This window comes from Hyla sarda, chromosome 1 (assembly GCF_029499605.1).
Source record: "Hyla sarda isolate aHylSar1 chromosome 1, aHylSar1.hap1, whole genome shotgun sequence".
Classification (NCBI taxonomy): Eukaryota; Metazoa; Chordata; class Amphibia; order Anura; family Hylidae; genus Hyla; species Hyla sarda.
In genome coordinates, this window is record NC_079189.1 from 6,228,084 (window position 1) to 6,254,318 (window position 26,235).

Consider the following 26,235-nt stretch of genomic DNA (forward strand, 5'->3'; position numbering starts at 1 on the left):
ACCGAATAGAAAGTCACAAACAGAATCAGCAGCAGTTTTAAGTAAATAGAATCTAAGTCTAACAAATGCCTTCTGGGCACCCCATACCCCATCCTGAGGATTCTTACTAAATTGGCATAACCAAACTTTAAGGACTCTTTAAAGAGTAGCTCCCACCATCTGTATTTTTCTTTTTCTGTCCCTTCCTATTGCTAACCTATCCCTATGCCGACTTCCGCCCTCACCTCATCTGTGCTGCGCTCCTGTAGGGAGCACGCATAGATGAGCGGCCAATAGCACGGCAGGCTGCTCATGGGTGTCCTCCTCTCTGTTTAGCAGTGTAGTGTTATCCAAGGAGGAGGAGTATAGGAGAATGGCCCACCTGCTGTGCTCACGGCCAAGACCCGGAACCGAAACAAAGTATGGCTAAGTGAAATAAGACATCACTTACCTGTACAGGACATGTACAGTCCTGGAGCATCAGAGCAGCACTGAGACTCAGTGCTGCGCTGCCTCCAGACTGTACATGCCGGGGGCAGGCAGCCAATGAGGCAGCTGCGAGGCCAGGCAGCCAATGAGCGCCCCAGCGGTCACAGCACTCGCTCCCACCTGTCTGATTGACAGGCAGGGAGTGAGCGCAGGCTGACTGAATTAGGACCGATTGCCCGGCCGACATCGGGCCTAATTCAGTGGTGACGTCATGGCAGGCTACAGCCGGCCACTAGGAGGGAGACCCGATAGTGGCCGGTTTTCAAATATAAAATACACAATTTTAATTTAAAAAAAAATAATGAATCTATATTAGAGATATGTTGTTGGTGCATAAGTACTACAACATGTATATATATATATATAAAAAAAAAAAAAAAAATAAAAGGTTGGTGGCAGTGCCCATTTAAACTGGATCAGTAGAAGGAGCAGCTTTATTTAATGCATCTTTGTTGGAATAGGCTCTCAAGGAGAGGATTCATCAGATGGAAACAAAGTCTACAGCAGGATCCACTTTCTCGGGATCCTCCCATTGATCTGATTCAGACAGATCCAGTTTGTAGAGGGCATGGAGCCTAGAGCCCAACTCCAGTCTTTTTGTCTGGATTTTTTCATAAGCATTCTGTACGGGTTTTCAGGACATGGTGCCTCTGATGGTCCTGGCAGCAGGATATCTTTGCAACTTCAGAGCCCAAGACTTACCCTGAGTGATCAGGAGACTTGTTTGCCGGCAGTCCCATGCAAGCCTGTGGGACTTCTGGCCAATTTGTTTCCCGATCACTTTATTCTCTGGCTTGTACATAGTACTTATTGTGTTAGTACTTATTTTCTTGCATATAGGAGCAGTATTATAGTAGTTATATTCTTGTATATAGGAGCAGTATTATAGTAGTTATATTCTTGTATATGGGAGCAGTATTATAGTAGTTATATTCTTGTACATGGGAGCAGTATTATAGTAGTTATATTCTTGTATATAGGAGCAGTATTATAGTAGTTATATTCTTGTATATAGGAGGCAGTATTATAGTAGTTATATTCTTGTACATGGGAGCAGAATTATAGTAGTTATATTCTTGTATATAGGAGCAGTATTATAGTAGTTATATTCTTGTATATAGGAGCAGTATTATAGTAGTTATATTCTTGTATATAGGAGCAGTATTATAGTAGTTATATTCTTGTATATAGGAGCAGTATTATAGTAGTTATATTCTTGTATATAGGAGCAGTATTATAGTAGTTATATTCTTGTATATAGGAGGCAGTATTATAGTAGTTATATTCTTGTATATAGGAGGCAGTATTATAGTAGTTATATTCTTGTATATAGGAGGCAGTATTATAGTAGTTATATTCTTGTATATAGGAGCAGTATTATAATAGTTATATTCTTGTATATAGGAGCAGTATTATAGTAGTTATATTCTTGTATATAGGAGCAGTATTATAGTAGTTATATTCTTGTATATAGGAGCAGTATTATAGTAGTTATATTCTTGTATATAGGGGCAGTATTATAGTAGTTATATTCTTGTATATAGGAGCAGTATTATAGTAGTTATATTCTTGTATATAGGAGACAGTATTATAGTAGTTATATTCTTGTATATAGGAGCAGTATTACAGTAGTTATATTCTTGTGTATATATAGGAGCAGTATCATAGTAGTTATATTCTTGTATATAGGAGACAGTATTATAGTAGTTATATTCTTGTATATAGGAGCAGTATTATAGTAGTTATATTCTTGTATATAGAAGCAGTATTATAGTAGCTATATTCTTGTATATAGGAGCAGTATTATAGTAGTTATATTCTTGTATATAGGAGGCAGTATTATAGTAGTTATATTCTTGAATATAGGAGGCAGTATTATAGTAGTTATATTCTTGAATATAGGAGGCAGTATTATAGTAGTTATATTCTTGTATATAGGAGGCAGTATTATAGTAGTTATGCACAAAAGAGAAAGAGAGGGACGTCACTCACCAGGATACGGTGCAATTTTCTTTTATTTCATTTCAACGGTGCAGAGACATGGAGCACGGACGCCAGAAGGTAGGACTAGCTCATCAGTGGGAAGCTGGGTGACAGCTGTTGCGCGTGCGTATCACGCTACTTCAGACCCTACCTGTTCCGTGATGCGTCACCCTTAAGAGCACACCTCCCTGGGTGACGCACCCGGAACAGGTGCGTGCTAACTGTTACATTAAAAACATTAAATAACAACTCGTAATGCAAAAGGATTTGTTACAAGTATAAAAGATTTCTATCTAAATAGTATGAATATAGAAAAGTACAAGAATTACAAAAATTATTCTCTTTATAAAAATGTATCTATAAAAAGAGAAAAGAGGAAAAGGGAAGAAGGAAAAAGGAAAAAGGAGAAAGGAAAAAAAAGGTTATAAATTAACCTGAAACATAGGAATATGAATTACAAAAAGACACTGTAGTCTACTCTTTCATTGAGTCCTAGGTTGCCGGCAGCATTAAGTTTTATGATCCATTTGGCTTCTGTTTGTAACAGAAGTTTTCTTTTATCTGAATTTTCTTTTATCTGCGGATAACCTCGAGTCCCTGAAAGAGTAGATCATTACAGATGCCGTTATGCTCGCTGTTCATGTGTTCAATAAAACGGGGTGCACCTTTTTTAGTTTTGACTGAGTAAACATGTTCCCTGAATCTAGTATTAAGGGTACGTTTTGTGCTACCAATATAAAACCTTCCACATGAACAGGTCATCGCATACACAACCCACTGGGTTCTACAGGTGATTAAGGTGTTAACATGTATAATTTCTCCACCAATTTGGGTGCTTTTTCCTATTTTCATATTGGGGCACCAAATACATGTACCACACTTGTGGTTCCCTGTGGGGCCAGATTTTGTGAGCCAGTCAGAGGTTTTTGGATTCGAACAGAAGTTACTACTAGTGACTGCGTCCCTCAGGTTTTTACACCGCTTGAATGTAATAAGGGGTCTGTCATGTACAAGTTTTCCTAGGTCGGTGTCACTTTTTATCAAGGACCAACTATTATGTACCGCTCTTCTTATAACTTTTTCAAGGGGACTAAATTTGAAAGAAAAGGAGAACCTAGGTACTGGGTTATCGGAGGATTTTACTTTAATATCTTTTTTGGCTTTTTTGTTTTTGTTAATTGCGAGTAAATTGTTTCTATCCTGTGCTAAGGCTCTTTTTAGTGCTGTATTAATAATGAATACAGGGTAACCACGAGCCAGTAACCTCTGCTTCAGTTCTTCGGCTTGAGAAATAAACTTTTCATCGGTATCATTGATGCCTCTCAAACGCAAAAATTGTCCGTAAGGTAAAGCGTTTTTTGTGTGTTGAGGATGATAGCTCGAGAACTGAAGCAGAGAATTAGAGGCTGTGGGCTTCCTATAACCTGATGTACGGAGTTCCCCTCCCTCTGTTTCAATAAGAACATCTAAGAATTCCATTTTTTTCGAATCGACTTTGTAAGTGAATCTAAGATTCATATCATTTTTTTCGTTGAGGTATTCTACAAATTCCCTGAAGTTCGTCGCGGTGCCATCCCAGGCGATGAACACGTCATCGACAAATCTGAGATAGCACCGGACGAACCTCAGGAAAGGATTGGAGGTGGTGAACACGTATTTTTCCTCGAATGAGGCGACGTATAGATTTGCAAAGGTGCAGGCCACGGGGGTGCCCATGGCCACACCCCCGATCTGTCTGTACCACACTTCGTCGAACAGAAATGCATTGTTTTTTAATATAAATGCCAAGGACTCACAAATAAATTGGGTCACTTTATCAGACTTTCCGGAGTGCGACAAAATCTCCCTGATGCACTCCACCCCTTTATCTTGTGGAATGCTAGTATAGAGATTCTCTATATCTATAGAGGCTAGCAACATATTATCTGACCATACTAAATCCTGTAAAAACAAAAGAAATTGGTTGGTGTCCTTTACCAGCGATGGCACTTCCTGCAGAAGGGGTCGCAGTAACCATTCCAAATATTTGGACAATGGTTCTGTGACTGAGCCCCTCCCTGAGACTATTGGTCTCCCGGGGGGGGCTTCCAAGGTCTTATGTACCTTCGGCAGGAAGTACCATCGCGGGCTAGAAGGAAACAAAGGAATCAATTTTTCAGCACGTTTTTTAGAAATAATATTGTTTTCAACTGCTTTTCTAAGTAGACCCTGTAGATTCTCTCTAATTTTAGGGACAGGATTCGTATGCAATTTGGTGTAGGTGAGAGAATTGCCTAGCAATCTCAGAGCTTCGTTTTTATAATATTCTGTGGTCATAACGACTACATTACCGCCTTTGTCGGCTTTTTTTATGACAATATCATTTCTTTTCTTGAGACAGTCTATTGCTCTTCTCTCACCTAAACTCAAATTGCTGGGGTCTTTTTTATAGATAAGGGACTTAACCTCACGAAGTACATTATTATGAAAGAGGTCGATATTGCTCCCCGGTGTCACCTGAGGACAAAAGGAGGATTTAACCCCACCCTTAAAGTCCTCAAATGACAGCTCCCTAGTGACTATGGGGTCCTCGGCTGTGTCCTGGAAATCAATTAAATGGTCGAGACATTCGAGCTCGCTAGTTGTAGCGTCTTTGAGGACGCTAAACCCAAGAGGGCCAACTACTGCTGGGATCTCCCCTTCTAGTGGACTTATAGCTGTATTTTTATTAGCAAATATTTTTTCAGATTTAATTTTCTGATAGACTTAAATAGATCTACTTCAAAGTCCACTATGTTGAAGTCCTCCGTAATACAGTAGTTGAGACCTCTGCTTAACAGAGATATAGTGTCCTGGACGAGTGACCTGTCCGTAAGATTGATAACTGAACAGACATCTTCTACTTGTTCCAAGACACTTTTTTGTTCCTCTGGGTGCTCCTTTTGGGGCGACCCAGGTCCTCTTCTCCTTTTCCTTCTAGGTCCCCTTCGTGCTTTCCGCCTAAAGGGCCACTTGTTTTTTTGGTGTTAGAGTCCATTTTTTTGCTATTTGATGCGGTTTCTTGATCTTTTTGATCTTGATTTTCTTTTGAGGTTCTTTGTTTTTCACTATCATCCTTTCTAGACTTTCTATTTGAATCTTCGTTCCCACTTGAATCGGACTCGGTGGTCCAATAATCGGTTGTTCTACGTCTAGCTTGCCCGCCTCTAGGTCGTCTCGGGCGTTGTTTTTTTGGACCTCCTACGGGAAACACCTTTTCGGATTCATAGTCTAGACGATCTCTAATAAATTTATCCTTTTTTTGATCCTTGATAATGGATTGTAATGCCACTATTTTTCTTTCCATTTTTTTAGAAAATGTATGAAATTTTTCTTCTTCCAAGCGGGTTCTGAGTTCTGTTTTTGTCTTTAGTAATTCTTCTGTTACTTTTGTATATTCTTGTTCGTTCCTATCTATGACGGCTCTTAACATTTGCATGCAATATTCCTGATGGATGTTTTTCCAGGTGTGGACAAATTCAGGGTCATCACTGAATTGAGAGGGTTCTTTATATGCTCTTAAGCCTCTCAGGACCCTTTCGCAGTCCACATATGAGCGTAATGAGTTACCTGTCCAAAATAGCCGTGTTTCCTTTTCCGCCAAAGCAAGTACTTTGAATTCAAGGTTCTTAAGACTTAGGACTTGTAACGTGTCCTTCACATTGCACTGATGAAAGAAGTCCCTAGCATCCTTCCGTCCGGCTCCTACTGCACCGTCCGGCACCTCAGGTATACTGTCAGACGAATCTTCGGATTCCATGGTATGCGTATGAGGCTTGCAAGCTGGGAGTTAGGGGTGTGCTCAGACTAATAGAAATAAGCAATATCGCAAATAACTCGGCAAGAGTGAATAGTCGGCATCTCTACCCCAAATAGCGCTCCTCCCTTAGTGCTTCAGCAGCAAGATGTATGTACCCTGGTTCCTGAATATGTCCACTACAGTTCCGTAAAGTGCTGGCAGGCACTGTACACTGTGTGGTTCCAAGTCCCTTAAAGATGCAGCATTCACAAAAGTATGCACAAAAGAGAAAGAGAGGGACGTCACTCACCAGGATACGGTGCAATTTTCTTTTATTTCATTTCAACGGTGCAGAGACATGGAGCACGGACGCCAGAAGGTAGGACTAGCTCATCAGTGGGAAGCTGGGTGACAGCTGTTGCGCGTGCGTATCACGCTTCTTCAGACCCTACCTGTTCCGTGATGCGTCACCCTTAAGAGCACACCTCCCTGGGTGACGCACCCGGAACAGGTGCGTGCTAACTGTTACATTAAAAACATTAAATAACAACTCGTAATGCAAAAGGATTTGTTACAAGTATAAAAGATTTCTATCTAAATAGTATGAATATAGAAAAGTACAAGAATTACAAAAATTATTCTCTTTATAAAAATGTATCTATAAAAAGAGAAAAGAGGAAAAGGGAAGAAGGAAAAAGGAAAAAGGAGAAAGGAAAAAAAAGGTTATAAATTAACCTGAAACATAGGAATATGAATTACAAAAAGACACTGTAGTCTACTCTTTCATTGAGTCCCAGGTTGCCGGCAGCATTAAGTTAAAGAAAAATAGTGGCATTACAATCCATTATCAAGGATCAAAAAAAGGATAAATTTATTAGAGATCGTCTAGACTATGAATCCGAAAAGGTGTTTCCCGTAGGAGGTCCAAAAAAACAACGCCCGAGACGACCTAGAGGCGGGCAAGCTAGACGTAGAACAACCGATTATTGGACCACCGAGTCCGATTCAAGTGGGAACGAAGATTCAAATAGAAAGTCTAGAAAGGATGATAGTGAAAAACAAAGAACCTCAAAAGAAAATCAAGATCAAAAAGATCAAGAAACCGCATCAAATAGCAAAAAAATGGACTCTAACACCAAAAAAACAAGTGGCCCTTTAGGCGGAAAGCACGAAGGGGACCTAGAAGGAAAAGGAGAAGAGGACCTGGGTCGCCCCAAAAGGAGCACCCAGAGGAACAAAAAAGTGTCTTGGAACAAGTAGAAGATGTCTGTTCAGTTATCAATCTTACGGACAGGTCACTCGTCCAGGACACTATATCTCTGTTAAGCAGAGGTCTCAACTACTGTATTACGGAGGACTTCAACATAGTGGACTTTGAAGTAGATCTATTTAAGTCTATCAGAAAATTAAATCTGAAAAAAATATTTGCTAATAAAAATACAGCTATAAGTCCACTAGAAGGGGAGATCCCAGCAGTAGTTGGCCCTCTTGGGTTTAGCGTCCTCAAAGACGCTACAACTAGCGAGCTCGAATGTCTCGACCATTTAATTGATTTCCAGGACACAGCCGAGGACCCCATAGTCACTAGGGAGCTGTCATTTGAGGACTTTAAGGGTGGGGTTAAATCCTCCTTTTGTCCTCAGGTGACACCGGGGAGCAATATCGACCTCTTTCATAATAATGTACTTCGTGAGGTTAAGTCCCTTATCTATAAAAAAGACCCCAGCAATTTGAGTTTAGGTGAGAGAAGAGCAATAGACTGTCTCAAGAAAAGAAATGATATTGTCATAAAAAAAGCCGACAAAGGCGGTAATGTAGTCGTTATGACCACAGAATATTATTAAAACGAAGCTCTGAGATTGCTAGGCAATTCTCTCACCTACACCAAATTGCATACGAATCCTGTCCCTAAAATTAGAGAGAATCTACAGGGTCTACTTAGAAAAGCAGTTGAAAACAATATTATTTCTAAAAAACGTGCTGAAAAATTGATTCCTTTGTTTCCTTCTAGCCCGCGATGGTACTTCCTGCCGAAGGTACATAAGACCTTGGAAGCCCCCCCCGGGAGACCAATAGTCTCAGGGAGGGGCTCAGTCACAGAACCATTGTCCAAATATTTGGAATGGTTACTGCGACCCCTTCTGCAGGAAGTGCCATCGCTGGTAAAGGACACCAACCAATTTCTTTTGTTTTTACAGGATTTAGTATGGTCAGATAATATGTTGCTAGCCTCTATAGATATAGAGAATCTCTATACTAGCATTCCACAAGATAAAGGGGTGGAGTGCATCAGGGAGATTTTGTCGCACTCCGGAAAGTCTGATAAAGTGACCCAATTTATTTGTGAGTCCTTGGCATTTATATTAAAAAACAATGCATTTCTGTTCGACGAAGTGTGGTACAGACAGATCGGGGGTGTGGCCATGGGCACCCCCGTGGCCTGCACCTTTGCAAATCTATACGTCGCCTCATTCGAGGAAAAATACGTGTTCACCACCTCCAATCCTTTCCTGAGGTTCGTCCGGTGCTATCTCAGATTTGTCGATGACGTGTTCATCGCCTGGGATGGCACCGCGACGAACTTCAGGGAATTTGTAGAATACCTCAACGAAAAAAATGATATGAATCTTAGATTCACTTACAAAGTCGATTCGAAAAAAATGGAATTCTTAGATGTTCTTATTGAAACAGAGGGAGGGGAACTCCGTACATCAGGTTATAGGAAGCCCACAGCCTCTAATTCTCTGCTTCAGTTCTCGAGCTATCATCCTCAACACACAAAAACCGCTTTACCTTACGGACAATTTTTGCGTTTGAGAGGCATCAATGATACCGATGAAAAGTTTATTTCTCAAGCCGAAGAACTGAAGCAGAGGTTACTGGCTCGTGGTTACCCTGTATTCATTATTAATACAGCACTAAAAAGAGCCTTAGCACAGGATAGAAACAATTTACTCGCAATTAACAAAAACAAAAAAGCCAAAAAAGATATTAAAGTAAAATCCTCCGATAACCCAGTACCTAGGTTCTCCTTTTCTTTCAAATTTAGTCCCCTTGAAAAAGTTATAAGAAGAGCGGTACATAATAGTTGGTCCTTGATAAAAAGTGACACCGACCTAGGAAAACTTGTACATGACAGACCCCTTATTACATTCAAGCGGTGTAAAAACCTGAGGGACGCAGTCACTAGTAGTAACTTCTGTTCGAATCCAAAAACCTCTGACTGGCTCACAAAATCTGGCCCCACAGGGAACCACAAGTGTGGTACATGTATTTGGTGCCCCAATATGAAAATAGGAAAAAGCACCCAAATTGGTGGAGAAATTATACATGTCAACACCTTGATCACCTGTAGAACCCAGTGGGTTGTGTATGCGATGACCTGTTCATGTGGAAGGTTTTATATTGGTAGCACAAAACGTACCCTTAATACTAGATTCAGGGAACATGTTTACTCAGTCAAAACTAAAAAAGGTGCACCCCGTTTTATCGAACACATGAACAGCGAGCATAACGGCATCTGTAATGATCTACTCTTTCAGGGACTCGAAGTTGTCCGCAGCAAAGAAAATTCAGACAAAAGAAAACTTCTGTTACAAACAGAAGCCAAATGGATTATAAAACGTAATGCTGCCGGCAACCTGGGACTCAATGAAAGAGTAGACTACAGTGTCTTTTTGTAATTCATATTCCTATGTTTCAGGTTAATTTATAACCTTTTTTTCCTTTCTCCTTTTTCCTTTTTCCTTCTTCCCTTTTCCTCTTTTCTCTTTTTATAGATACATTTTTATAAAGAGAATAATTTTTGTAATTCTTGTACTTTTCTATATTCATACTATTTAGATAGAAATCTTTTATACTTGTAACAAATCCTTTTGCATTACGAGTTGTTATTTAATGTTTTTAATGTAACAGTTAGCACGCACCTGTTCCGGGTGCGTCACCCAGGGAGGTGTGCTCTTAAGGGTGACGCATCACGGAACAGGTAGGGTCTGAAGAAGCGTTATACGCACGCGCAACAGCTGTCACCCAGCTTCCCACTGATGAGCTAGTCCTACCTTCTGGCGTCCGTGCTCCATGTCTCTGCACCGTTGAAATGAAATAAAAGAAAATTGCACCGTATCCTGGTGAGTGACGTCCCTCTCTTTCTCTTTTGTGCATACTTTTGTGAATGCTGCATCTTTAAGGGACTTGGAACCACACAGTGTACAGTGCCTGCCAGCACTTTACAGAACTGTAGCGGACATATTCAGGAACCAGGGTACATACATCTTGCTGCTGAAGCACTAAGGGAGGAGCGCTATTTGGGGTAGAGGTGCCGACTATTCACTCTTGCCGAGTTATTATAGTAGTTATATTCTTGTATATAGGAGGCAGTATTATAGTAGTTATATTGTTGTATATAGGAGGCAGTATTATAGTAGTTATATTCTTGTATATAGGAGCAGTATTATAGTAGTTATATTCTTGTATATAGGAGCAGTATTATAGTAGTTATATTCTTGTATATAGGAGGCAGTATTATAGTAGTTATATTCTTGAATATAGGAGGCAGTATTATAGTAGTTATATTCTTGTATATTTAGAGCAGTAATATAGTAGTTATATTCTTGAATATAGGAGGCAGTATTATAGTAGTTATATTACACGGTGAAAGGCAGGAAAGAAAATCGCACTCACCCTCTGTAGTTGCAATGATGGGGTTATTTTTTTCCAAGATGTTCATGAGGAAAAACAAGGTATGAGGTGTGGAGGGTTCCGAGACAAACAACAAGTTTCACACCTGAACGGTGTTTCCTCTGGTTTGAGAACCAGTCTCAAACCAGAGGAAGCACCGTTCAGGTGTGAAAATTGTTGTTTGTCTCGGAACCCTCCACACCTCATGGCTTGTTTTTCCTCATGAACATCTTGGAAAAATAAAACCCCATCATTGCAACTACAGAGGGTGAGTGCGATATTCTTTCCTGCCTTTCATCGTGTATTATTACCTGTAATCCAGTCATAATCTGCACCCCCTGGTATTGCAACTATATCTAACTGCCTCCTCTGAAATGGACTTCACATTTGTCTCAAGTACAATATCGGGAAGCTGTGCCACCATTTGTCTACTACTGTGGTATATAGTAGTTATATTCATGTACATAGGCGCAGTATTATAGTAATTACATTCTTGTAAATAGGAGGCAGTGTTATAGTAGTAGTTACTGTATATTCTTGTACATAGGGGCAGTATTATAGTAGTTATACTCCTGCAAAATATGTTAATACAATGGGTACTATGATCCATGTATACAGTGTATTTTATACTAGTTTTGATAAGACCAGCTTGGCTTATAAGATGAACAATTCTGAATAGATTTCAGGGTTATAAAAGCAGTCACCAATGTCACATGTAACATAAATATTCTCCTACAATTATCTATTACTGTGGACATAAAATACAGAAATACTTTTTAAAAAGGGTACGTCAAATTTTCCATGATATCCTGAGAGAACTCTCGTATTGCCGTCTCTTCATGACCTCCAACCAAGGCTGAACATGATCAACATCCGATGAAGAAATAGAGTGGGGTGGAGGTTGTCAGTGAGTGTCAAAGAGAAGCTGACGGAACCAGAAGTAGAGGGCCTAGGATCTTAGCTACATGGGTCTTCAGATGTAGGATTCTTACCGCATGACTTGGGGAATTTGGAAGACAGATCTGTGGTTGTCACAATAAATTACATGAAGCAAACATTGTGGATTACTCAGTGCTGTCCTTAGGACAGGACATTTGTAAGATCATCCATGGCTGGCCCCAGCTGCTTTCCAAGAGGTAGATGTGGTTACTGTGAGGTATTCAGGGCTCTAACCTTACAACAATGAAAACCAGTGGAGACCTCAAATGTCTGGTTTAAGTCCACTACAGGCCAAGTTGAGCAGAAAATGGGCTTCTAAAGTCAAAAAAACATACCTGATCGTGCACACAATGCAGAGAGAAAGCGTAAGTGAACCCGTGTTACTGACCGAGAACTCATTGGCAAAAGACGTAACCATTAAAGGGTACCTGTCATAGTGCCAAAAATGATATGTTACTCCTAATCTGATCATGCACATATCATTTTTATGTGTCTAGGACCTATATATCCCTAACAAATAGCATTTATATGTTGCTCACTTGCTTTTTGTTCTTGCCTTATGGAGGGGGCGTTTCCATCTCTCTCCCTCACTGTGGATGACTCATCTGCTCTGAGTCTGGCAGCAGCATCGCAGTCTGCAAATCACTGCGCAGTAGTTTTTATTCATACATTTGCTATGTGTTCCTAGTAAAACTGGATGCTAATCAACATAGCTGTCACTATGTGTCATTCAGCTTTCACAGACTCCTGAATGTCTCATCAGCTTCTTTGTCAATCAGGAGTCAGAGAAAGCTTTGGCTTTTCAAGTATGCTGGGAGTTTTAGTTTTGCATTGCAACAGCTGGAGCTGCAGTGTTTGTAAAGCACTGTGTTCGAGCAGTGTTGCCTTTAGCTGTTGCAAAACTACAACACCCAGCATGCCCACACTAACACAGAGTTTTACAAAGATTGTACCCCGGCTGTTGCAAAACTACTACTGGGAGTTGTAGTTTAGGAACAGCTAAAGGCTGTAGTGGTGCAATGGTGATCTCCTATACTGGATACCAACACACTTTATGGCCGGTATCCAGAATGCTGCAAAATACAGAGTAGTCTGTTTGCATAAAGACAGATGACTCCTAGTGGCGGCTATTTTCATTTTATTTTTTTTAGTAAAGTTGACTTTTTAAAAAATAAATTGTGTTTTAAAATGTCCTCTTATCAGTAGTACTAGAAAATATAATTCTTTTAAATAATGACAGTGTCTCTTTAACCCATTAAGGACTCAGCCCATTTGGGCCTTAAAGGGGTACTCCCACCCTAGACATCTTATCCCCTATCCAAAGGAAAGGGGATAAGATGTCTGATCGCGGGGGTCCCGCCGCTGGGGACCCCCGCAATGTTGCATGCGGCACCCACCTGTTTCTTGTCCGGAAGCGCTGGAGGGTCTCGGTCGCGACCACGGGAACAGAAGTCCGTGACGTCAGGACTCCACCCACGTGTGACGTCACGCCCCGTCACCTCAATGCAAGTCTATGGGAGGGGGCGTGACGGCGGAGTCCTGTTCCAGTGGTCGCGACCGAGACCCTCCAGCGCTTCCGGACAAGAAACAGGTGGGTGTCGCATGCAACATTGTGGGGGTCCCCAGCGGCGAGACCCCCGCGATCAGACATCTTATCCCCTATCCTTTGGATAGGGGATAAGATGTCTAGGATGGGAGTACCCCTTTAAGGACTCAGACGATTTTATTTTTACGTTTTCGCTTTTTCCTCCTCGCCTTCAAAAAATCATAACTCTTTTACATTTTCATCCACAGACTAGTATGAGGGCTTGTTTTTTGCGTGACCAGTTGTCCGTTGTAATGCCCTCACTCACTTTATCATAAAATGTATGGTGCAACCAAAAAAATACTATTTGTGTGGGGAAATTAAAAAGAAAACCACAATTTTTTGCTAATTTTGGAAGGTTTCGTTTTCACGAAGCGTGAAACGCGTCAGAGTGTTTTAAACGTGTTTTTGCAAGCCTCTTAATAAAGGTATAACCTGTTGGACTTCACCTGGATGCTGGACATTTTTCCTTCTTTGATTCCAAGAGAACAATGGGCAATACCGAAAGAGGTAAAGGGTGAAAAGAGACAGGTCAGGTTTCGTTGCAGTTACGGTGCGTCACTACATCACCACAGTTTCCCAAAGAAAGCAGTGAAAGGATTTCAGAAACTGCAACGCAACCTGATCGTGTGTTTTCATCCTACAGGGAACACCAAAAGATTTACGGAAGACTATACACTGCAAATTTTCAAAACTAGTGATCATAGGTGGACATCTAGGAATCTGGCGAAAAAATATGTTGGCCAGTCTTACGTGTGCCTGAGACCTCTTAGATGTCCTACAAATGTTTCCGAGAAAACGTTCTATGGACAGATAAGACAAAGTGGAACTTTTCAGCACAAAAATTTACACCAAAAGCTCCTGGTTCGGGGTCCCTTTTGATCCCTTGTGATCATTGAGAAAACAATGAAATTTACAGGAGAATGTAAGAGCTTCTGTCTACGACCGCAGGCTAAAAAGACTGGGCGATGCAACAAGACTCGAAACAAACAAAATCAACTAAGGAAAAGATGTGTGGTTTGTAATGGCCAAGTCACAGCCCAAACCTTAAAGGGGTTTTCCAGGAAAAAACTTTTTTTATACATCAACTGGCTCCAGAAAGTTAAACAGATTTGTAAATTACTTCTATAAAAAAATCTTAATCCTTTCAGTACGTATGAGCTTCTGAAGTTAAGGTTGTTCTTTTCTGTCTAAGTGCTCTCTGATGACACGTGTCTCGGGAACCGCCCAGTTTAGAAGAGGTTTGCTATGGGGATTTGCTTCTAAACTGGGAGGTTCCTGAGACACGTGTCATCAGAGAGCACTTGGACAGAAAAGAACAACCTTAACTTCAGAAGCTCTTAAGTACTGAAAGGATTAAGATTATTTAATAGAAGTAATTTACAAATCTGTTTAACTTTCTGGAGCCAGTTGATATATAAAAAAAAAAAAGTTTTTTCCTGGAATACCCCTTTAACTCTATGGAGATGCTGTGGTTGTCCTGAAGAAGCGCTCACACAAGGCTGCCCAGAAATATTTAGGAACTGGAACACAATTGTGGGGAAAATGTACTGCAATGCACAGAATTATGCATGTGATGCATAGGGGTATAATCCCGAATAACAACCTTTGACAAAAAAAAGCAACCAAAACTCCATTTAAGGGGTACTCCGGTGGAAAACTTTTTTTTTTAAATCAACTGGTGCCAGAAAGTTAAACAGATTTGTAAATTACTTCTATTAAAAAATCTAAATCCTTCCAGTACTTATTAGCTGCTGAATACTACAGAGGAAATTATTTTCTTTTTGGAACACGGAGCTCTCTGCTGACATCACAAGCACAGTGCTCTCTGCTGACATCTCTGTCCATTTTAGGAACTGTCCAGTGCAGCATATGTTTGTAATGGGGATTTTCTCCTACTTTGGACAGTTCTTAAAATGGACAGAGATGTCAGCAGAGAGCTCTGTGGTCGTGATGTCAGCAGAGAGCTCTGTGTTCCAAAAAGAAAATAATTTCCTCTGTAGGATTCAGCAGCTAATAAGTACTGAAAGGATTAAGATTTTTTAATAGAAGTAATTTACAAATCTGTTTAACTTTCTGGCACCAGTTGATTTAAAAAAAAAAAAAAAAGTTTTCCACCGGAGTACCCCTTTAACTTTGGTTGGCAGAGTCTACCCCTGAGACTTCACCGGAGCCTTCCACCAGGTCAGATGGACTTGGCTGCAGGGACCCAGGTTGCAGCTACAGGGTGCTGAGACGGAGCAAGGACTCTGGTCAGGAGACCAGGGAGGGCTCCAAAAATAGTCGGCACTCATCACGTCTTCTTAAGAGTACCCTCTTTGTTAATACTCACATATCCAGTACAGAGGAGGATGACATACAGGGGGGGGGGGTACCACAAGGCGACAGCATTGTTTCGCAGGCCTCTGTGCCAGTTATCCCGCCTGTGCCAGTTGGCACTTATTAGCATATAGGGAAAAACGAAGATATCGTCCGAATGGCTAGGCGGATCCGGCCACAGTAAGCATCAAACTGATCAGTGTCCCCCGCACTATCAGCCAGTACCACTGGTTAGTGCGGGGGGAGCAAGCTGACAGTTTTCCTTTAAGGATCCTAGTGTCACTGCATTGCCCAACTACATCCTCTCTATAGACATAAAGACCAGGGAGGTAGGAGGGCTCATAGATGCTAAATCAACAGGCAGGGGAATGAACTGCACTCAGTCCAGAGGTCAAAAATCCCAGGAGGTCACTTATATGCAGAATCAGCAGGCAAAGGGTAAAGTGGGAACAATCCAGGAGTTAAAGGGGTTATCCAGGAAAAAAAACTTTATATATATATATATATATATATATATATATATATATATATATTATATAGGAGTAGCCGTATTAGTCCAGTGATGCAAAAAGTAAAATCATCGGTAGTTGCAGTATCATGGGGCAGCGGTGGCGGCGGTCTCTGGCCGGGGCGGCACGTTGGTGGTGGGGTGCGGTGGGGGGGGGGAGTTGCGGTCGCGGTGATAGGACTCAGGACCCCAGGACAGGCAGGGGGAGAGAAGCGGGTGGCGGCGGTGGTCTCTGGCACCGCAAAAGCCGCTGCAGTTCATTGATTTAAAGCGCCCGCTTTAAATCAATGATCTGCAGCGGTGTCACCGGGGGGGATAAATAGCCGATAACTTATACCGGAATATCAGTATAAGTTATCGGCTATCGGCCCTAACCTCCACAGAGTATCGGCCCTTAAAAAAACGATATCGGTCGATCCCTAATTTTTAAGTCTCGCAAAAAAAATAATATATGCTCTGAAATGTGCCATAGTCTCATTTAGTCTACTCTCAGTTCGTTAAAATCATTAGATTCCACATACGTACGCCGTGGTATATGTCAGCATTCCGGTTAGTCCGTTTTTCCAACGTATACTACGCGCATTGGGCTGGTTCCAGATGTGAACCAAGTCATCCATTGCGTTCATCTATAATTAGGATAAAATTGACAAATATTTTATTACGGTAGTAATCAATGAAAAATTCAGGGAATTCCAAAGGGTGGTGGACTAAACTTTTCTCCCTGCACTGTGTATGTTTACCAAAAGTGCACATTGGTTTTTTTTTGTCCATAGCGACAAAACATAAACAGAGGGGCCCTGTGCTGGTACTCCATCTCACTAATTTCGGAAAAGCTTAGACATGGTGAAGCATCTTGCTCATGGGCAGGAGAGGGGAGGACACCATTATTTGCTTGTAAACACTGAGGTTCTGCTCATGCAGCACGTAAAATCTTCTATTTGTGTCATTCTATTGTAGCTGCTGTCACGTTTGTGGACCATGACTGGCATAGTTGCCCGCCATGCACAAAAAACGATATAAATAGCACAAGATAACCGTGCGGCCCAGATCACCATTCAGCATAGCACTCGAGGCTAGAAGGCCTTCAGAAATTCTATAATTAATTATAGGACGGCACAGGACACAGATATGTGACTCTCTAAATGGGGGTCAAGAGCAGCGCTCTGGTCTGTGTCTACTATAATATAGTGAGAAGAGAGAAACAAAAGGCGCTCCTTGTGGAGTATCCCTTGCAATAATGATACCGGGGAGGGTAAATCACCGCTTACCAAAAGAGGTTGTGTACCGACATACGCAACAATGGTAATCGTATGTAAATCAAACGTGCCCGTCTTAAAGGGAACCAATCATCAGATTTTACCCTATATAATGCTTGGCAAAGCGTTATATAGGGTAAAATTGTTGTCCTCACCATCCCCGGGTGATGCTCCTGCCCCCAGGGATGGTGAAGATATGAAGTTATAAACTAGTCACCGCCGCCGCCGTAAGTAGTCACCTGGGCGGGGGAGCTCTTCTCACCTACTCCCGTTCTTTGGCCGGGAGCGATGCCCCCTCTGCTTGATTGATGGGCCGCGTCATTGTTCCGCTCACTGAACAGACAGAGCAGAGTGATGACGCGGCCCATCAATCAAGTGGAGGGGGCGTCGCTGCCAGCCGAAGAACGGGAGTAGGTGAGATGAGCTCCCCGCCCAGGTGACTACTTACGGCGGCGGCGGTGACTAGTTTATAACTTCATATCTTCATCATCCCTGGGGGCAGGAGCGTCCCTCGGGAATGGTGAAAATAAAGATGTTACAGTATATAACGCTTTGCCAAGCGTTATATAGGGTAAAATCTGATGATTGGTTCCCTTTAAGCTTTCCTGGAACTTGGAGTGGATAGGACTTCGTAGAAGCAGGAATTCCGGCGCTGATCAAGGCAAGGAGTCGCGGACGTAAAAATACCAACCATACGGTTTATTAACAACAATGCAACGCGTTTCGCTGCGCATGCGCAGCGAAACATGTTGCATTGTTGTTAATAAACCGTATGGTTGGTATTATTACCTCCGTGACTCCTTGCCTTGATCAGCGCCGGAATTCCTGCTCCTACGAAGTCCTATCCACTCTTACTATAATATAGTGTAAAGGAAGGAAACAAGAGCAACGTGTGATGCGAGTCCCAGAATTACGCTGTGCTGCTTGATGAAGGCATCATAAACCTTTGTGCCCTCCACCATAGAATGACCCTGACCTACAGGTACTCTCCCACTGTAAACAGTCATTTAACCCTTTCTCGACCCATAACGCGGCCCCGCGTCATAGCGGGTCGGGCCCAGCACCTAGCAACGGCCGGGACCCGTGGCTAATAGCACGCGCCACTGATCGCGGTGCCGCACGCTATTAACCCTTAAGACGCGGCGTTTAAAGTTGAATGCCGCGTCTAAAGTGAAAGTAAACTAATGCCAGTTAGCTCAGGGAGCTGTTCGGGATCGTCGTGATGAAATCGCGGCATCCCGAACAGCTGTAAGACAGCAGGAGGGTCCCTACCTTCCTCCATGCTGTCCAATCGCCGAATGACTGCTTAGTGCCTGAGATCCAGGCATGAGCATTCAAGCGGCAGAATCATTGATCAATGGTTTCCTATGAGAAACCATTGATCAATGTAAAAGATCAGTGTGTGCAGTGTTATAGCCTTCTATGGGATAACAATGATCAGTGTAAAAGATCAGTGTGTGCAGTGTTATAGCCCCCTATGGGATAACAATGATCAATGTAAAAGATCAGTGTGTGCAGTGTTATAGTCCCCTATGAGATAACAATGATCAATGTAAAAGATCAGTGTGTGCAGTGTTATAGTCCCCTATGGGATAACAATGATCAATGTAAAAGATCAGTGTGTGCAGTGTTATAGTCTCCTATGGGATAACAATGATCAATGTAAAAGATCAGTGTGTGCAGTGTTATAGCCTCCTATGGGATAACAATGATCAATGTAAAAGATCAGCGTGTGCAGTGTTATAGATCCCTATGGGAGCAATAACATTGCAAAAAAAAAGTAAATAAAGATCATTTAACCCCACCCTTAATAAAAATTTTATAATCACCCCCCTTTTCACATAAATCGAGTATCAGAAAATAGATCACATAGAATCCAAAAACCAAGAGACTGCATAATGCTGTAAGAAAATGTACATATGTAAATAATGATATAAAGGAACACACAACATTCCAATGTGTGAATTACCCCTTATTATTTAATGTACTGCAGCATTATGCTAAAAACGCATTATACACAACTACTGACTTGTTCACACACAGCGCCTGTCAGTGTACATCTCTCTTTCTGTTACTTCCGGTGTTCCTTTTGTTTTCTCCCTAATATGACATAAGAGTATTTGGTATTTGTTTACACACAGGGCATGTCACTTGTTAGTCATAATGCCTTGATGTTGGATTTTAATAATAAAGTTCCTGGTTTAGCACTTCTGCACTGGACTTCCTCCTCTTGTCTCCGTATTTGGGTGGGTGCTGTCCCACACCAACTGAGATGCAGTGGGACCAGAGGGGGAGCTGGATTGCATATGTTTCCTTTACCAAATTTGTTCCTAGTAGTATATTTAATATGGCACTCCTAGGTAGAGCTGCAAAAGTAGGAGTCCCCTGCTTCCAATAGTGCATCTGTAGTGTCATGGCATCACCTCCACTAATGGAAAGAAAAGGGTGAGCATCCGTAGTGTCACGGCATCACCTCCACTAATGGGAAGTAAAGGGTGAGCATCCGTAGTGTCATGGCATCACCTCCACTAATGGGAAGTAAAGGGTGAGCATCCGTAGTGTCATGGCATCACCTCCACTAATGGGAAGTAAAGGGTGAGCATCCGTAGTGTCATGGCATCACCTCCACTAATGGGAAGTAAAGGGTGAGCATCCGTAGTGTCATGGCCTCACCTCCACTAATGGGAAGTAAAGGGTGAGCATCCGTAGTGTCATGGCCTCACCTCCACTAATGGGAAGTAAAGGGTGAGCATCTGTAGTGTCATGGCATCACCTCCACTAATGGAAAGTAAAGGGTGAGCATCCGTAGTGTCATGGCCTCACCTCCACTAATGGAAAGAAAAGGGTGAGCATCCGTAGTGTCATGGCATCACCTCCACTAATGGGAAGTAAAGGGTGAGAGCATCCGTAGTGTCATGGCCTCACCTCCACTAATGGGAAGTAAAGGGTGAGCATCTGTAGTGTCATGGCCTCACCTCCACTAATGGGAAGTAAAGGGTGAGCATCCGTAGTGTCATGGCCTCACCTCCACTAATGGAAAGTAAAGGGTGAGCATCCGTAGTGTCATGGCTTCACCTCCACTAATAGGAAGTAAAGGGTGTGTAGCCATCGTGTCATGGCCTCACCGCTACTAATGGGAAGTAAAGGGTGAGCATCCGTAGTGTCACGGCCTCACCTCCACTAATGGGAAGTAAAGGGTGAGCATCCGTAGTGTCATGGCCTCACCTCCACTAATGAGAAGAAAAGGGTGAGCATCCGTAGTGTCACGGCCTCACCTCCACTAATGGGAAGAAAAGGGTGAGCATCCGTAGTGTCACTGCCTTACCTCCACTAATGGCCTGTAGAGGGTGAGCATCTGTAGTGTCATGGCCTCACCTCCACTAATGGGAAGAAAAGGGTGAGCATCCGTAGTGTCACGGCCTCACCTCCACTAATGGGAAGAAAAGGGTGAGCATCCGTAGTGTCACGGCCTTACCTCCACTAATGGCCTGTAGAGGGTGAGCATCCGTAGTGTCATGGCCTCACCTCCACTAATGGGAAGAAAAGGGTGAGCATCCGTAGTGTCACAGCCTTACTTCCACTAATGGGAAGAAAAGGGTGAGCATCCGTAGTGTCACGGCCTTACCTCCACTAATGGCCTGTAGAGGGTGAGCATCCGTAGTGTCATGGCCTCACCTCCACTAATGGGAAGAAAAGGGTGAGCATCCGTAGTGTCACGGCCTTACCTCCACTAATGGGAAGTAAAGGGTGAGCATCCGTAGTGTCATGGCCTCACCTCCACTAATGGCCTGTAGAGGGTGAGCATCAGTAGTGTCATGGCCTCACCTCCACTAATGAGAAGAAAAGGGTGAGCATCCGTAGTGTCACGGCCTCACCTCCACTAATGGAAAGTAAAGGGTGAGTATCCGTAGTGTCATGGCATAACCTCCACTAATGGAAAGTAAAGGGTGAGCATCTGTAGTGTCATGGCCTCACCTCCACTAATGGAAAGTAAAGGGTGAGCATCCGTAGTGTCATGACCTCACCTCCACTAATGGAAAGTAAAGGGTGAGCATCCGTAGTGTCACGGCCTCACCTCCACTAATGGGAAGTAAAGGGTGAGCATCCGTAGTGTCATGGCCTCACCGCTACTAATGGGAAGTAAAGGGTGAGCATCCGTAGTGTCACGGCCTCACCTCCACTAATGGGAAGTAAAGGGTGAGCATCCGTAGTGTCATGGCCTCACCTCCACTAATGAGAAGAAAAGGGTAAGCATCCGTAGTGTCACGGCCTCACCTCCACTAATGGGAAGAAAAGGGTGAGCATCCGTAGTGTCACTGCCTTACCTCCACTAATGGCCTGTAGAGGGTGAGCATCTGTAGTGTCATGGCCTCACCTCCACTAATGGGAAGAAAAGGGTGAGCATCCGTAGTGTCACGGCCTCACCTCCACTAATGGGAAGAAAAGGGTGAGCATCCGTAGTGTCACGGCCTTACCTCCACTAATGGCCTGTAGAGGGTGAGCATCCGTAGTGTCATGGCCTCACCTCCACTAATGGGAAGAAAAGGGTGAGCATCCGTAGTGTCACAGCCTTACTTCCACTAATGGGAAGAAAAGGGTGAGCATCCGTAGTGTCACGGCCTTACCTCCACTAATGGCCTGTAGAGGGTGAGCATCCGTAGTGTCATGGCCTCACCTCCACTAATGGGAAGAAAAGGGTGAGCATCCGTAGTGTCACGGCCTTACCTCCACTAATGGGAAGTAAAGGGTGAGCATCCGTAGTGTCATGGCCTCACCTCCACTAATGGCCTGTAGAGGGTGAGCATCAGTAGTGTCATGGCCTCACCTCCACTAATGAGAAGAAAAGGGTGAGCATCCGTAGTGTCACGGCCTCACCTCCACTAATGGAAAGTAAAGGGTGAGTATCCGTAGTGTCATGGCATAACCTCCACTAATGGAAAGTAAAGGGTGAGCATCTGTAGTGTCATGGCCTCACCTCCACTAATGGAAAGTAAAGGGTGAGCATCCGTAGTGTCATGACCTCACCTCCACTAATGGAAAGTAAAGGGTGAGCATCCGTAGTGTCACGGCCTCACCTCCACTAATGGGAAGTAAAGGGTGAGCATCCGTAGTGTCATGGCATCACCTCCACAAATGGAAAGTAAAGGGTGAGCATCCGCAGTGTCATGGCCTCACCTCCACTAATGGCCTGTAGAGGGTGAGCATCAGTAGTGTCATGGCCTCACCTCCACTAATGGCCTGTAGTGGGTGAGCATCCGTAGGGTCATGGCCTCACCTCCACTAATGGCCTGTAGAGGGTGAGCATCCGTAGTGTCATGGCCTCACCTCCACTAATGGGAAGTAAAGGGTGAGCATCCGTAGTGTCACGGCCTCACCTCCACTAATGGGAAGTAAAGGGTGAGCATCCGTAGTGTCATGGCCTCACCTCCACTAATGGAAAGAAAAGGGTGAGCATCCGTAGTGTCACGGCCTCACCTCCACTAATGGAAAGTAAAGGGTGAGCATCCGTAGTGTCATGGCCTCACCTCCACTAATGGGAAGTAGAGAGGGAGAAGCTGTAATGTCATGGCCTCACCGCTACTAATGGGAAGTAGAGAGGGAGAAGCTGTAGTGTCATGGCCTCACCGCTACTAATGGGGAGTAGAGGGTGAGCTGTTACAGTTGTCATGGTCACACCAATGGTAATGGGCAGAAGATAAGCAGTAATAACTGTCCTGGCAACACCACTACTAATGGTCAGTAGAGGGTGGACAGTCATAGTTTTGGCCACACCCCTACTAATGGCCAGTAGAGGGTGGACAGTTATAGTTTTGGCCACACCTCTACTAATAGCCAGTAGAGGGTGAGCAGTTAGTTGTCATGGCCTCACTACTACTAATAGAAAGCAGACCTGAAAGACATGGCCTGGTCAGATGGATCCAGATCTCTGTGGAGAAACATTACCTGGTCAGATGGATCCAGATTTCTGGGTAACCATGCTGATGGCAAGGTGGGGGCAGAATTTGGCGCAATCAGCATCAATATATGACTCGTGCGTGAACAGTTCAGGCTGGTGGCAAAATGTTTCCTTGGTGCACTGTTAATGGCCAGCAGAGGGTGAGCAGTCATAGTTATCATGACCACACCACTGGTAATAGAAAGCAGTCGTACTTGTCATGACCACATCACTGGTAATGGAGAGCAGTCTTTCTTGTCATGACCACACCACTGGTAATGGAGATAAGTCATAGTTATCATGACCACACCACTGGTAATGAAGAGCAGTCTTTCTTGTCATGACCAAACTACTGGTAATGGACCACGTCTTTCTTGTCATGACCAAACCACTGGTAATGGAGAGCAGTCTTTATGGTCATGACCACATCACTGGTAATGGAAAGCAGTCTTTCTTGCCATGACCACACCACTGGTAATGGAGAGCAGTTGGAGGACATTAAAAGATCACCTTGTCTGCAGATAGTTGCTGACCTCTGACTATGATTTCTAGATTCTGAGTTTATCTCTTGATCCTCACCTACTAATTGGAAGTAGAGAGGGAGAAGTTGTAGTGTCATGGGTGAGCAGTTAGTTGTCATGGCCTCATTGCTACTAATGGGAAGTAGACCTGAAAGACATGGCCTGGTAAAATGCATCCAGATCTCTGTGGACAAACATGACCTGGTCAGATGGATCCAGATCTCAGGGTAACCATGCTGATGGGAAGATGGGAGCAGAATTTGGCACAATCAGCATCAATATATGACACTTTTCTGGTGGAGGAGGTGTGGTGGTAAAATGTTTCCTTTGTGCACTGCTAATGGCCAGCAGAGGGTAAGCAGTCATAGTTATCATGCCCACACCACTGGTAATGGAGAGCAGTCGTACTGGTCATGACCACACCACTGGTAGTGGAGAGCAGCCCTACTTGTCATACCCACACCACTGGTAACGGAGAGCAGCCATACTTGTCATGACCACACCACTGGTAATGACCACACCACTGGTAATGGAGAGCAGTCGTACTGGTCATGACCACACCACTGGTAATGGAGAGCAGCCCTCCTTGTCATGACCACACCACTGGTAATGACCACACCACTGGTAATGGAGAGCAGTCGTACTGGTCATGACCACACCACTGGTAATGGAGAGCAGTCGTACTGGTCATGCCCACACCACTGGTAATGGAGAGCAGTCGTACTGGTCATGACCACACCACTGGTAATGGAGAGCAGCCCTCCTTGTCATGACCACACCACTGGTAATGACCACACCACTGGTAATGGAGAGCAGTCGTACTGGTCATGACCACACCATTGGTAATGGAGAGCAGTCGTACTGGTCATGCCCACACCACTGGTAATGGAGAGCAGTCGTACTGGTCATGACCACACCACTGGTAATGGAGAGCAGTCGTACTGGTCATGCCCACACCACTGGTAATGGAGAGCAGTCGTACTGGTCATGACCACACCACTGGTAATGGAGAGCAGCCCTCCTTGTCATGATCACACCACTGGTAATGGAGAGCAGTCGTACTGGTCATGACCACACCACTGGTAATGGAGAGCAGTCGTACTGGTCATGACCACACCACTGGTAATGGAGAGCAGTCTTTCTTGTCATGACCACACCACTGGTAATGGAGAGCAGTTTTCTTGTCATGACCACACCACTGGTAATGGAGAGCAGCCCTACTTGTCATACCCACACCACTGGTAATGGAAAGCAGCCATACTTGTCATGCCAACACCACTGATAATGGAGAGCAGTCGTACTTGTCATGCCCACACCACTGGTAATGGAGAGCAGCCCTCCTTGTCATGACCACACCACTGGTAATGGAGAGCAGTCGTACTGGTCATGACCACACCACTGGTAATGGAGAGCAGTCGTACTGGTCATGACCACACCACTGGTAATGGAGAGCAGTCGTACTGGCCATGCCCACACCACTCGTAATGGAGAGCAGTCGTACTGGTCATGACCACACCACTGGTAATGGAGAGCAGCCATACTTGTCATGATCACACCACTGGTAATGGAGAGCAGTCTTTCTTGTCATGACCACACCACTGGTAATGGAGAGCAGTCTTTCTTGTCATGACCACACCACTGGTAATGGAGAGCAGTCTTTCTTGTCATGCCCACACCACTGGTAATGGAGAGCAGCCATACTTGTCATGATCACACCACTGGTAATGGAGAGCAGTCTTTCTTGTCATGACCACACCACTGGTAATGGAGAGCAGTCTTTCTTGTCATGACCACTCCACTGGTAATGGAGAGCAGTTGAAGGACATTAAAAGATCACCTTGCCTGCAGGTAGTTTCTGACCTCTGACTATGATTCCTAGATTCTGAGTTTATCTCTTGATCTTGTACAGTTTATTGTCCATTGCACAAAGAGGCCTCAGTCTTACTTCTGTTGCAGGGCTTTTCATATCCATCTGAAGAATTATCATCTCCTGAATGTCGCACACTACAGATGGGAGACACCACACAGTGATGTAATAAGGACAATGTATGCCATTTACCACTTGGTATTTACAAGCCACGTGTAACGTCCAGCCCCAGGGGTGGGTAAGGAGCGGGCAGTCAGTATCAGGGAGCTGTCAGCACACGGTCCGTGTTATGTCATCTCATCCATGTGTTCACATTCCTGAACACACAATATTATGAGAAGCCCGACCTCCAACACATTCTGGACCACAGCAGCGGCCGAGACTGATGCCAAGTGTGCCAACACAACTATCACTAATCTA

At 43.7% G+C, this 26,235-nt stretch overlaps 1 protein-coding gene across 2 annotated transcripts in view; it reads right to left on the minus strand.

Annotated features, from left to right (window-relative positions):
- Positions 1 to 26,235, minus strand: part of WDR54 (WD repeat domain 54) — a gene marked incomplete at its 5' end in the record, with an annotated part of 40,461 nt that overhangs the window by 1,255 nt on the left and 12,971 nt on the right.